The 13066-nt window shown below is 37.9% G+C and overlaps 1 pseudogene; it reads right to left on the bottom strand.

Annotated features, from left to right (window-relative positions):
- The window catches only part of LOC127153377 (complement C3-like), a 30852-nt pseudogene that overhangs the window by 5486 nt on the left and 12300 nt on the right, over positions 1-13066 (bottom strand).

Here is a 13066-nt window from a genome sequence, read left to right as displayed (position 1 = left end):
CCCTCTCTCTGCCCAATGCTTTCCGGTAATCTCTCTACTGTCCTGTCCATTAAAGGCATAAAAAGCCCAAAAATCTAACTGAAAAAAAAAAGAAGAACCCGACATGCACATCTCACGGAAATCCTGTTTGATTCAGCCAGTCCGATGACAACTTCGAAACTCCAGCAAGTGTTTCCAGCTAAAAATGCTGTATGCATCAGACGTTCAGCCAGTGTTTGATTTGGTTTTTGTGGGTAATGTGCCACCGAATACACCTACATTTGTTTATGTCTGTGTAATTTGTTACACAGACATACCTACATTTGTTTATGTCATTCAGGCTGCTTTCTGAACGAGGGACAATTCAAGGCAGGTTTTGCTAAAAAGTTAAAATTCAAGGATGGATCAGTACCCATTGTTTGTGATTCAGCTGCACCTCCAGAGAAGTAGATCTCGAACTTTAGATTTTTTTTATGATTATTTATAAATAACCTTTCCTCTTCCACAGAAGAGAGGGGTGGGGTGAACAGTAGCATTTAAAGAGCCATGCACTGAAACGAGTCGCTGTGAACAAAGCTGTTTTTGACAAGGTAAAAAGGGTGTTGTTTTAAATGACCACTGAGGAATTTTAACCAAAGTATGTTGCAGACATTTAATAAAGACCCTAAAGAATCATACCCATTTGCAGAAAATGGCCATCCAATGTCATTTTTTAAAAAAAGACTGAGAAAGTTGTTGAAGCTTAATGATAGTGGCGTTGAAGTCGTTATCGTGGAGTCACTTTTTACTTCTGAAGACTGTGACAAGTCATAAAAGCTGTTCATTTCATTAAGAATCATATACTTTTGTTGGTCACAGAGCTTAATTTCTGCAATGATCCAAAAGTCAAAGTGCTCTATTCTAGTTCATTCTCAACCAATTAGTTTTCATGTAGCATTTGTCAGTTGTGGAAGTCTTTTAGGAATGGTTAGCACATGCAATATCTGACCAAGATAATTCCATAAGGGAGCTCTGTATATTTAAGAATAAATGTCCAGTTTCATGCAAGAGTGAAAGAAATTCAAACTCATGTGTTACATGATTGTACATGAGTGTTACAATAATGCACTTTTAACATTTGGCAGAATAAGAACACAAAAGAGAGTTTTGAAAGACGGAAGATCTCACCCGTAAAGATCGGGCCACATATGCCACTTTTGGATTGAAGGTCCAGCGTACGTCACTGCGACCGGGAACACTGAGCTGCACCAACAGATTGAGGTCATTAGGGGGAGGCCTCTTCACCAGATACTCAGACAGGGCCTGTAGCACCACCATAGTGGACTGATGGGACAAAAATTAGTGTAAGATTAGTGTACCTCAAATACAGACAATTAGTGAAGGTTTTCTTATGGTTTTTACCTGAGTAGAGCCGTATCCTCCCCCAATGCCACGCTTCTCATTCAGCCATCGAAAGGTGGTGGCTGCCTCTTCCATGTGGCCACCACTGATCAGCGCTAGCAGTGCATAGCCGGTAGCTTCCAGTGTGAAGAATTGATTACTGGAGTCAGGCCAGTGGGAACGATCTGTTGGCAGAAAGTAAAGTTTAGAAAGGCAAGTCACAAAGCAAGATATTTTGCTTGTTTTCAAAAGCTAAGTACCAGGTGAGGCTAAATTTAGTAACATGCTCTTCATGCAGCCGTGATTGGATACTGCTAAAGCGTAGCATGCTATAGCCGCTGTGTACGGCCTGGTCAGTTGGGGGAATTGCTCTTTTAGATACGCAGCTGCTTTTTTGGACTTGTCCTGCAATGAAAATACAAACAATTTACAATTAGCACCACTGAACATATAAAAACATGTCACAACATGTTATTTAAAACAATGCTTGTTTGGTTTTTTAAAAACTTCTTTAAATTAAAAAACGGGGAATATACTTCAGGAACTCAAGATGCTGAATAAGTTTCTGCTATTTCAATTTCTGTTTTCTGGTTGGTAGAGGTCACTTCAGGATTGTAGGGAGTATAAAGGACCCATATCTGGAATTTGCTCAAGGGTGGACATTCACTCTCCCCACCTACAATCCCTACCTGACCTGAGACTTGAACCCGTGACCTCTGGGCTACAAGTCCAACTCTCTAACCATTAGAGTTATATTTCTAACTGTATTTTCATTTTTGTACCATTTTATTGTATTTTTGCCTACTTTATTTTTTATTTAAATTTCAATTCATGTAAATAAATGTGACATTTAATTTAATTGTCCTTTTTTTATTATTATTATTTTATTTTATTTAGCTATTGTCCTAATTATTTAATCTAGCTACTGTTTAATTCAGAGGTTTATAGCAGTATAGTAGTGACCTTACCTGTATGTTGAGGCCTGGCTCTTGGCAGGTAACAACTTTTTGTGCCTCTGCCAAAGCAATGAGCACGAATGCAGTCAGAGACACTCTGGATTCAGAGCCTCGCAGGCCTCCCTGTATCACAACACAGTTTACATATGTGACCCGGGACCAAAAACTAGAATAAATAAGCTTTCCATTGATGTATGGTTTGTTAGGATAGGAAATATTTGGCTGAGATACAACTATTTAAAAATCTGGAATCTGAAGGTGCAAAAAAAAAAAAAAAAAAAAAAAAAAAAAATCAGCTTTAAAATTGTCCAAATTAAGTTCTTAGCAATGCATATTACTAACCAAAAAGGTTTTGATATATTTACAGTAGAAAATGTACAAAATATCTTCATGGTACATAATCTTTACTTAATACTAATAGGATAAACTTAATATCCTAATGATTTTTGGCATAAAAGAAAATTTGATAACTTTGACCCATACAGTGTATTTTTGGCTATTGCTGCAATTATACCCGTGCTACTTAAGACTGGTTTTGTGGTCCAGGCTCACATATGACATATGTTAGTACTGAACCCTTTCATTGATTATTATGAAACTACTGCAATGACAGTTATGAATTCTCACCGTCATACTGGTGTCGTAGACAGGATTGTCCTCCTGAAAGGATCCATCAGAGTACTGTTTATTCTTGAGCAGGTACACCAGAGGTCCACACAGATGCTTCTCATTAACGCTAATGAATGATTTTGCCATGGAGAAAACCTTCACCACGTATGCAGTGATCCTGAGATGGACATAAACATAATGACACATTAACATAAAAGACACATGTTCAACGTGAAGCTGTTATCATTATTTTGTTGGCATTAATACCATGTGCTGGTGCCTTCTTTGGCATAGGGTGGATACGAGTCATCCTTTTTTCGATAATTAAGTTGATTTTCATACCCTGAGTATAAAGAAAAATAATTTTATGCATAAATATCTGAAGGAATGGTGATGTCCATCCCTAATTGAGTCTCATTGTACCTTTTTGGATGTATTGGATGGCCTCTTCTCTGCGATTTATTCCCACATCGTCCCAGTTTCCACTGCGGTCCAGGTAATGGGTGGCAATGAGGGGCAGTGTGATTCTGGCCAGGTTCTGCTCCACACATCCACCAGGCATCCGGATCAATGATGCCAGAGAGTCCTCCTTAATGCAGTTGTCAATGCTGTCTGCCAGCAAATCACCTATTTAAAAAAAAACAAAATGTAAAATTTTTGACAGCTGACATATCAACATGACAATCAAATAACCATCTTGTAATTGAGGGTTAATACTCAATTACTATAATATCATGAAAATAGTTAAATAAAATCAAACCTCTGACATTGACAAATGTCTCCGGGAGAGATTTTGGGACAACAGCGTCCAGCTGCATTTTCTCCACTTCTATCAGCTGTCTACCAGCTGAGATGAGGGAAAAGTTTATTTACGTATCAATAACAATTTTTTTTTTTTTTCACAAAAAATATATTTAAAAAATAAATATATAGTTTTCATGCATCAAGCAAAATGACACATCATAAAGATCATGTTTGTATATACTTATATGATATTTTTCATTATATATCATGTTCATGCATAAAGACCCATTTGTATTGTGCAAAACATTTAAAAATCAAAACAAAAGTATTGTTGAATTAACTAATTGATTCTTAAATTGCTATTACATTAATCACAATTAAATTAAATGTCCAGCCAGTCTTACCCTTGTCTCCTTTCTCAGCGGGGTTCAGCACAAAGCTCCTCACTTTAATTGTCTGGATGCCTTCAACCTAAAACACAAGACTTATAATCATACCACACAGCTATTACATCAACTTTACTAACTTAATTAAAAAACACACAGTATGTACCAAGCAACATATCTAATATATAAATTTTCAATATTACGTGTGAGAACCGAGAGAGAACAGGATTTAAGAGTTCACTTACTACCACATGCAGTTTCTTTCTCACGGCATCCTGTCCCAGGAAGGCAGCCGCGATGGCTGTGACCTGTAGAGGGAGCTCTCCTGTTTTAAGAGGGATGATGGTGTATGAAATGAGCTTGGAGGAGCTGGCCGGTACTGAAACCTGCTGTTTGTGCTGTCCGCTAAATGCCACACTACACATGTCCTCTGTCTTATCCAGAATCACCATGACCTGCAAACAGATAGTGTTTAGGTCAGGACACAAATAAACTAAAGAGGGCGAGTGGTTACAGTATTGTTCCCTATCGAACGGTCTGTCCTACTGCATCACTTTGACGCTTATGGGGAAACTCCTGCTTACTCTGTTACTGAAGCCTGATCTGTTCACGTTTGTGTAGCTGCACAAACCAATGGCGCTCTAACCTGCCAGAAGGAGAGGAGCCAACCACTAGGAAAGTCGGTTCAGAGCGTCATTTCATTAGAATCTCTTTGCTAACTCTGCAGTCAAGAAAAGGAAGAAGCTCAGCCTGCTGTTTGCCACCATAAAGGAGCCCAGACAGAGGAAGAATTTGAGGATTTTCACAAAAATTTCATGGCCCCCAGAATATTTGTTGTATATCTAAACATGCAATAAATCAAAATAAAGAACAGACCCTTTACTTTTAAACAAATATTTGTTCAATTCTAGCTTCAAGCATTTATTTATTTTTTATCAACACTTGAATGTAGGTTTCATAAAAAAAGCAACATTTTGAGCAAAAAGCATTTTTTATCAAATACCACATCTGGATCATATTCAGTACTACAGTATTATTAAAGCAAAGATGCAGTAGATCACTTCCATCAGCACTCCTAATTAGGCCTTTACCACTTCCTGGGTCGACATTTCACTTGGTAACATTAAGCAGTTTTCATCACATTATTTTTCATATGCATACAAGATTGCTAGTTTCTGCTTCTTCCTGGTCTGTGTTTTTGATTGCCACATTATAGACTCATTCAGGAGGAGCGTAATAGCGCCCTGTAACGTACAACAGTAAATTCTGTGTTTGGCTGGGAAAGAGTTAACAGGGATTTAAATCTAACGTATGTTTCATTTAAAGTCACAATAATAGTGATTAATGTTTCCATTAATTGGGCTCTTATCTTTTTTTTTACAATAAGTTTGTCTTTGCTGGCTGCTATGATGGTGTGTTTGTCAAACACATGCAGTATCAAATAAAGACAAAATGAGATTAGGTGATGGTAGTTAGCTATTGATGGTTCTACTATCATAATGAAATAGCCTGATTCACTAATGTCATTTGACTTTAACAATTGTGTTGCATAAAACTGCAGCATAGATCAACAATATTCCAGAACCAGTTAAAAGATTTAAAAAAAAAAGACATGAACACAAAAAATCTAAACTCCAATAACACACAAAGTCATTAAAAAGCAACACATCAACTTCAACAATGGTGACAATAAAAAGTGTAATGTCGCAATGCATGCTGGGTATCATAGTACGAAACTACCAGGATGCATCACAGCATGAATAAATCGTGCAGCTGAATTGTCCTGTTATTTTCTTTAATTCTAACTTTGGATCATTTATTTATTTACTGATTTATTTATTTATTGTGTGTGTGTGTGTGTGTGTGTGTGTGTGTGTGTCTTTTAGTAGCCTTTTGTGATGTCCAGAACTGACCTGATTATCTAAATAGTTTGTTACCATTTTTGAGATTCATATGCTGATTGCTGATAGCTGTGTGTGTCAGTGTTGTTCATATTTGTGTTCTTATTTTAAAATCTTCAAACTGATGTTGCAACTCACGTTGCAGTAACACAGAATTTGAAATGCAAAAGCATTAAATTACACAACTACTATATTTCAATGACTTCAGTGAATCAGGCCATCACACGAAAATTGTGAAACCATTAACAGCAAATTATCATGTACGGCAAATGTGTTTGTCAAACACACTGTCACCTCCAGATGGAAGTCATGACAGATGAATCCAACTTGAGTTGGGGAGCTTTCTGTGAGGACAAACCAGCATTCGGCTCCAGGTCAAACCTGGAACAGCGCTTGCACAACAACTGCCTTGAGATGATGGTGGTTTTTCTGTCTCTAAAAACCATGTTGGCCTTAAAGGGGCACCATGTCCTGGTCTCAGCTCACACTTCCTTCAGAAGTCAGAAAGAGCTTTATTACCAAGTATGTTTACACACACACAAGGAATCTTACAAATAAGATCCTTGCATAATTCCCAAGTCTATCAAGATGTTGCAGAACATAATGCAGTCCCACGTTGACTGCGTCGACCACAGACCTGTTTTCTCTGTAGGCAAATGACGACAGGGTTGTAGTCATTAAATCTAGTTATTTTGGGTTTCTTTGGGACTGGAATGATAGTGGAACATTTGAAGCAGCAGGGATCTTCACACAGCTCCAAAGATCTGTTGAAGATCTGTGTGAAGATGAGAGCCAGTTGGTCAGCACAGACTTTTAAACAGGCAGGTGAAACACTGTCTGGGCCTGAAGCTTTCTTAGATTTCTGCTTTCAGAAGACCTGGTTCACATCCTGTACACAGATCTTAAGTGCAGTTTGAATGGTGGGATATGGAGGGAGGGAGCTGCATGGGTAGGTGAATCTGTAAAGTGCAGATCAGAGTTGTTGTCGGGTGTTCGATGTTCTTCAGACCAGTCGATCCAGACTGCAGGGTCATTGACACAGAACAAAGAGGGTTCGGCTAATGTATGCTTCTGTTGATGGATGCGCATTCTGGCTTCCCGGTACATTGCAACAACAAAAAAACGTGGACAAACCATTCACTCTTGTTCAATGCAAGTGCTGTGTTCTGGAATATGAGCAGTCATTTATTCCATCATCCATCATCGTTCAGGTGAGACCTGAAAAGCACACGTAGATATCTGTGTTTAAACTAAACTCATTTAAGCCTTGCCAGTTGAAAAGCAAGCTTGCGCACGTATTCAGAAGATTTGTGCATGTGTTCATCCGAAGCACGCAAACCTGCACCTCAGAATGCACACAAATATTAAGCTCTCTCTGAATATTCTGTTTGAATGGACAAATTTACACAAAAATTATGTCAAAATGCCTGTCTTAGTAAGCATCCTATGGTATTGAAGGTAGAAAAGAACGCTAATCATCACTTCCCCCACTTACAATCCCTGCTGGTATTGAGACTCAAACCCATGACCTTTGGGTTGCAAGTCCAACTCTGTAACCATTAGGCCACGACTTCCCCACAAAAAAGGTTCATTTGTCCCTGAGTGGGAATCCACTGTAGTGAATGCTACAGCCATGTCTTATGCCTCAGCAGGCTTGCAGTGCCCTATAGGTGTGAGGGCCCACTCTACCAAAAGCGTGGCCTTCTCCTGGGCTTGGTCCAGTGAGATTCCCTAATCCCTTTTGTAACTGGAGAGGATTCTGATGAAATGGCACTTTGAGCCGACTTACATAGAGGTCGGCCCTTCCTCTTCAGCTGGGTTAGTGGGCCATTGGTTCGTGCAACCACACAAATGTGAACAATAAGGCTTTAGTAACAGAATAAACAGGAGTTTCTTCTTAAGCATCAAAGCGACGCATCACCCGCTCCCTTAACTCAGGGAACCAAGGTTATGTTAGTAACCAGGGCGTTTTGTGATAGTGTGAAACTTACCTCCAGATTTGAGTTCCAGTAGTTGTGCACCACAGCTTTGATTTCCACATATTCATTTCTGGACACTGAGTGAGGCAGCTGCAGATCTATAAATAATCGCTTCCATGCCCGGACATTATATGGTTCAGCTACACAGAAACCTGCAAAGAAAACAGAAATAATCTCATTCTGAGGGACACTGACTTTCAGTTTCTTTTTTCATACCTAATTTGGTGCTAGTTCTCAGGTTTTAGACAGCTAATTAAATCTACTAAAATTATGTAGCCAAATGCATTACCTTTTTTATTTCTTTTTCTTGTCTATGTTGTATTTTTTTTTACTCTAGTAAGTAATAAAAAAATAATTAATTAATTAAATTAATTAATAAAAAGCCATATGCAGAAATGCTTGACATGTAGAATTAAAAGATAATTAACAATAAAATGTTTGAATTTATTAGTGCTCAAGAATTTTCTTATTATTATGAATCCCAAAAAAAGTTGTGCTGCTTAACATTTTTGTGGAAATCATGATACATATTTCAGGATTTTTTGGAAAAGAATCCAGTATAAATATATTTCTTTGTATGGTGGCCTAGGTTGTACATGGCATGCTGTTAGTTAGTAAAGATAGTAGAGCTACAGTTGCATTTTTTTTTTATTTTGCCAGCAGTTAACAAAATAATTTATTGTCAGTTAAAGTTAATGCATTGTTAAATTCATATGCAGATATACTTCACATTTTGCACTTAAAGTTGAATAAATATTATTAAAATATTCATAAATCATATGAAGAAATGCTTGACATATAGCATTAAAAGTTAAATAACTATTATTAAAAAAACCAAACAATCGGGTATAAATAGGCCAGCGTGGCATCTGTTCACTTGTTCTGTTCTGAGGAGTCGAGAAGCGTCTCAACCCACTCAGAGGCAGTCCAGAGTTGTGGCATGAAGGACACAATGTCTCCGTTCCCTCCATCAGGGAACGAGGGTTACCATACGTAACCGAGACGTTCCCTTTCTGTCACACAGTCCGACGTTGTGTCTAGTGTACAACACTAGGGGTCCCTACACTAAATGCCACAACTCGGACCGCGTCACGAGTGTACGAGGGCACAGATACTGACAAGCGCACATGTCAAATTAAATGCATCTCTCCTCCTCGTAACCTTCCATCGCCCAAGACTTGACCTTGCTCCTACTCGGTGTATTGTAATATAATGGACATATACTTAAAATAACCGTGTAAGTAGTAAAACAATATAAACACAAAAAAAGAGTTCATAAATGTTTTAAGTCCCCCCTCCCTTGCCTAACAGTGGTTTGTTCCACTGCCTGCTTTCCCCTCCTTTACCGACACACAAGTGGGAGAGCGGCAAGTTTTTCAGTAGTTATGTGTAAGTAACAGGGTATCAAGGCTATTTTATTCACTTTAAACATCGGGTGAAGTGATTCTTTCTCTTTAGTACAGATGATGCTGGATCATTAATAAATTAGTCATGACAAAAATATGATATCCGGTGTATTTTTTTATGAGCGATTATATGATTACTAAGCTTAGTTTACCGTAGCTTGTCACCCACTAACTAACATGGTGATAAGCCTGTGTATGAACTGATATTAGGCTAATATTGTAGACCTACCAATGTGTAGGGTGTTTCTCAATATGATGTTAAGTGGCAGATCTGCAGTTGACTATCTAAACAAGAGATGTCCTCAGTCCCAGATAAAACCTAAAATGCTATGTGGAGGACGCAAAATAATTCATTAATTATAATATGCGTAATGAACCTATGAACCGAATTCATATTTAAACAGCATGCTATGTACACATGCTGTGTACACATATCTATCCTTACAAGTACAGTTTTGGCTGTATTATTTGTGCCCCCTTGAAAAATTGCTCTTAAGAGCAATAAAATTTGTTTATTGTCCACCCTACTGTTAAATTAAATTTACGCCCTTGCTCAAAACACTTAGCTGTGTTTGAGAAAGGAGAGACCACTGGCGTACCATAGATCCAACGATAAAGAGATAGAGGTGAATGATGGTGCTTCTCACATAGAGACGCTGCATTTGGCTTCGAAGAACAGAACAAGTAAGCAGATGCCACGCTGGCCTATTTATACCCAAATGTCCAGGACGTGGCCAGCTATGCAATTCTGCACACCCAATTTCATTGGCCTTTTCTCAATGACGTCAGAGGTGTGCTCCCAAGAGCGACCCCTAGTGTTGTATGCTCGACACAACGTTGGAATAGATGACAGAAAGGGAATCATATTTTTTGATTGTAATTATTTATTTATCATTGTGACAGAAAAAAAAATTAAAATGTATTCTGCATATCAGGTATCAAACACAAACATTAAAATTATCTGTATGATGTTTTCTAGGCTTATAGAACTGTTGTATAAAAGCAAATGTGCTTTATTGTTTGGCTGAACTAGAAAAAGAGGACAAATGGACAAATGGACAGAGCTGTTTGTTTACCTGTCCGAGGTGAAGCACTGATGGCTAGAAACCCCCATTGAGTAATGGTGTCAGGAAGAACAGTGTTCACTAGAAAAACAGCCAACCTGGAATAAAAGCATGGAGAGACATTTCCATCATAAATATGATAAAACATGATAAAAGTGAGACATCTATATTGAGTTGAAGGCAGAACTCCTACCCATTAGACTTGATGACATTGGGTAATGTGGTGATGTTCCACATCCACGACTCAAAGAACTTGCTGCGCACGTAGATGTCTTCTAACTTAATCTCATTAAAGTCCTCCACCTCCTCTTCTTCTCCCATTGTTTTAGCATGAATATTCTTACTTACTGCCACCTCAGGTAAAAATTTAACCACTATATTGGTACTGACCTCGAGCTCCTCCCCTCTGTACTTTGTACAACAGCTAAGAAAAGCCGACACACAGCTCTTGTCCTCAGTGATGTAGAGGGAGCGACGAAAGCAGGAATATGGCATAGGAATCTCCCTCATGCCGTCCACACAACATCGCTGCAAGAACTCGTCAGAATATTTCTTCTCTGAAACAAAAGACTACGTTTAAGAAAGCCTAGCACACAATCTTTACTTTTTCTAGCACTTTTGGTAACACTTCCATATCTCCACTTCTCTAACAAACTGTACCATACCAAACATTTAAAGGATCTGTGTTATTATGTAGTAATAACACAGACTCACCAAGTTGCTCTTTAAGCTCCAGTTTGGCAGCAGAACGTCTTCTTCTAGATCTACTGGAACAATCTATTTCAAACAAACCAAAGAAAACACACTCTTGAAATGAAAGGTTCTCTATTTGCACTGATGGCTCCATGATCGATTCATATAATCTTTCCATTGCACAAAAGGTTCTTTATAGTTGAAAAAGGTTCTTTAGATTTTAAAATGTTCTTCACAATAAGAAAAAAAAGAATCTTATAGGAATAGGTCCGTTAATTAAAAGGTTCTTTGAGGAAGACTCTTCTATTGCATTACTGTTGAACCCCTATTGAAACTTTTATGTTTACAAGTGTATAAATCAACATTTGTATTTGTAAACCACATGATTTCCATTTTTTTGTGTTGTATTTGTGACATAAATGTCTTGATTTTGTCTACTGGGAGTTAATTGGATTGGTAATATTGGGCATTCCAAAGTAGACTGACTGCAAGTTTATGCATTAACTAGTTGGAAACCAAGAACGGTGACTGGAATGTGGATGCTGTGGGTCAAGTTCACCCTTAAAATCATCTCAATATAATCCCAAAGACATATGGTGTCACTGCCGTGACAATGCATTAACTTTAATTGACAATAAATTATTTTGTTAACTGCTGGCAAAATTAAAAAAAAACGCAACTGTAGCTCTACTAACTTTACTAACTAACAGCATGCCATGTACAACCTAGGCCACCATACAAAGAAATATATTTATACTGGATTTTTTTTTTCCAAAAAATCCTGAAATATGTATCATGATTTCCACAAAAATGTTAAGCAGCACAACTTTTTTGGGATTGATAATAATAAGAGGAAAATTCTTGAGCACTAATAAGCATTTTTGAATGATTTCTGAAGGATCATGCGACACTGAAGACTGGAGTAATAATGTTTCAGTTTTACATCACAGGAATAAATTACATTTTGCATTACATTTGGGGGGCAGAAATCTTGTCAGGACAACTATCGTCAAAATGATTGACACTTAGCATACAGTTTGGATTGGTGGTATGGTTCTGTTCTAGGCAAAAATTTCGTGGGGCAGTTCGTTTCAGATTTTGTTGCTGATTTGGAATATCTCATTTATTTGTGATTTCGGTAGGCATTTTGAGAAATCAGGATCCCCCCATTCATTTAGATGGAACTTTGTCTTGGATGTCCAGGGTGACTGCCCAGAGGCGTTGCAGGTATGGCCAACGAGTGAACAGACTTTCTTGAAAGAGACTTTGTCAACACTGACCCAAGTGTCGGATTGAGGAAACGCAACAACGAGTGCGGAATATCAGTGAGAGGCAACAAACATGTTCACCGATGAGCTGATTTATTTAGTTTTAATATGCTGTGGTTACAGAGCTTTAAAAATGGATGCCAAAGCTTTTTAGGTGGGGTAGAATCTGTGATCTCTGACCCAGTTAATTTGCTTACTTCCATGGCTGCAGTATGCTGTGTTTGATGTAATCTGGCAATTTAGACTACTAAATTCTGTTGGGTGAACTGTAGTGGGAGGTTTTGGTCTATGGTTCGTGTTGGGGGTTATAATGACAGGCTGCATGGAAGGAACTGCCCCATTTCATCAGATTTGTAGGAAAAATCATTTATAAATCTACACAAACTGAGGAAAATCAATATCTCAATATGCTTACTGTTCATCATGATTTTCACAGATAAATAAATGGTAGAAAAAATCCAGTTGTGACATGGATGCTTGATCCCTTTCTTGATATCTTACTTCTTCCAACAAGGAAAGCACGACTGAGTATCAGAACTAAAGGTGCATTCATGCCATATGTGACTCTGGGCCACAAAACCAGTCACAAGGGTCAAAATTTTGAAATTGAGATTTATATGTCATCTGAAAGCTGAATAAATAAGCTTTCCATTGATGTAATTTACAATATTTGGCTGAGACAAAACTATTTGAAAATCTGG

Source organism: Labeo rohita, chromosome 22, assembly GCF_022985175.1.
Source record: "Labeo rohita strain BAU-BD-2019 chromosome 22, IGBB_LRoh.1.0, whole genome shotgun sequence".
NCBI lineage: Eukaryota > Metazoa > Chordata > Actinopteri > Cypriniformes > Cyprinidae > Labeo > Labeo rohita.
Note: the sequence above shows the minus strand (reverse complement) of the source record. Positions and strands in the feature narration are given on the sequence as shown.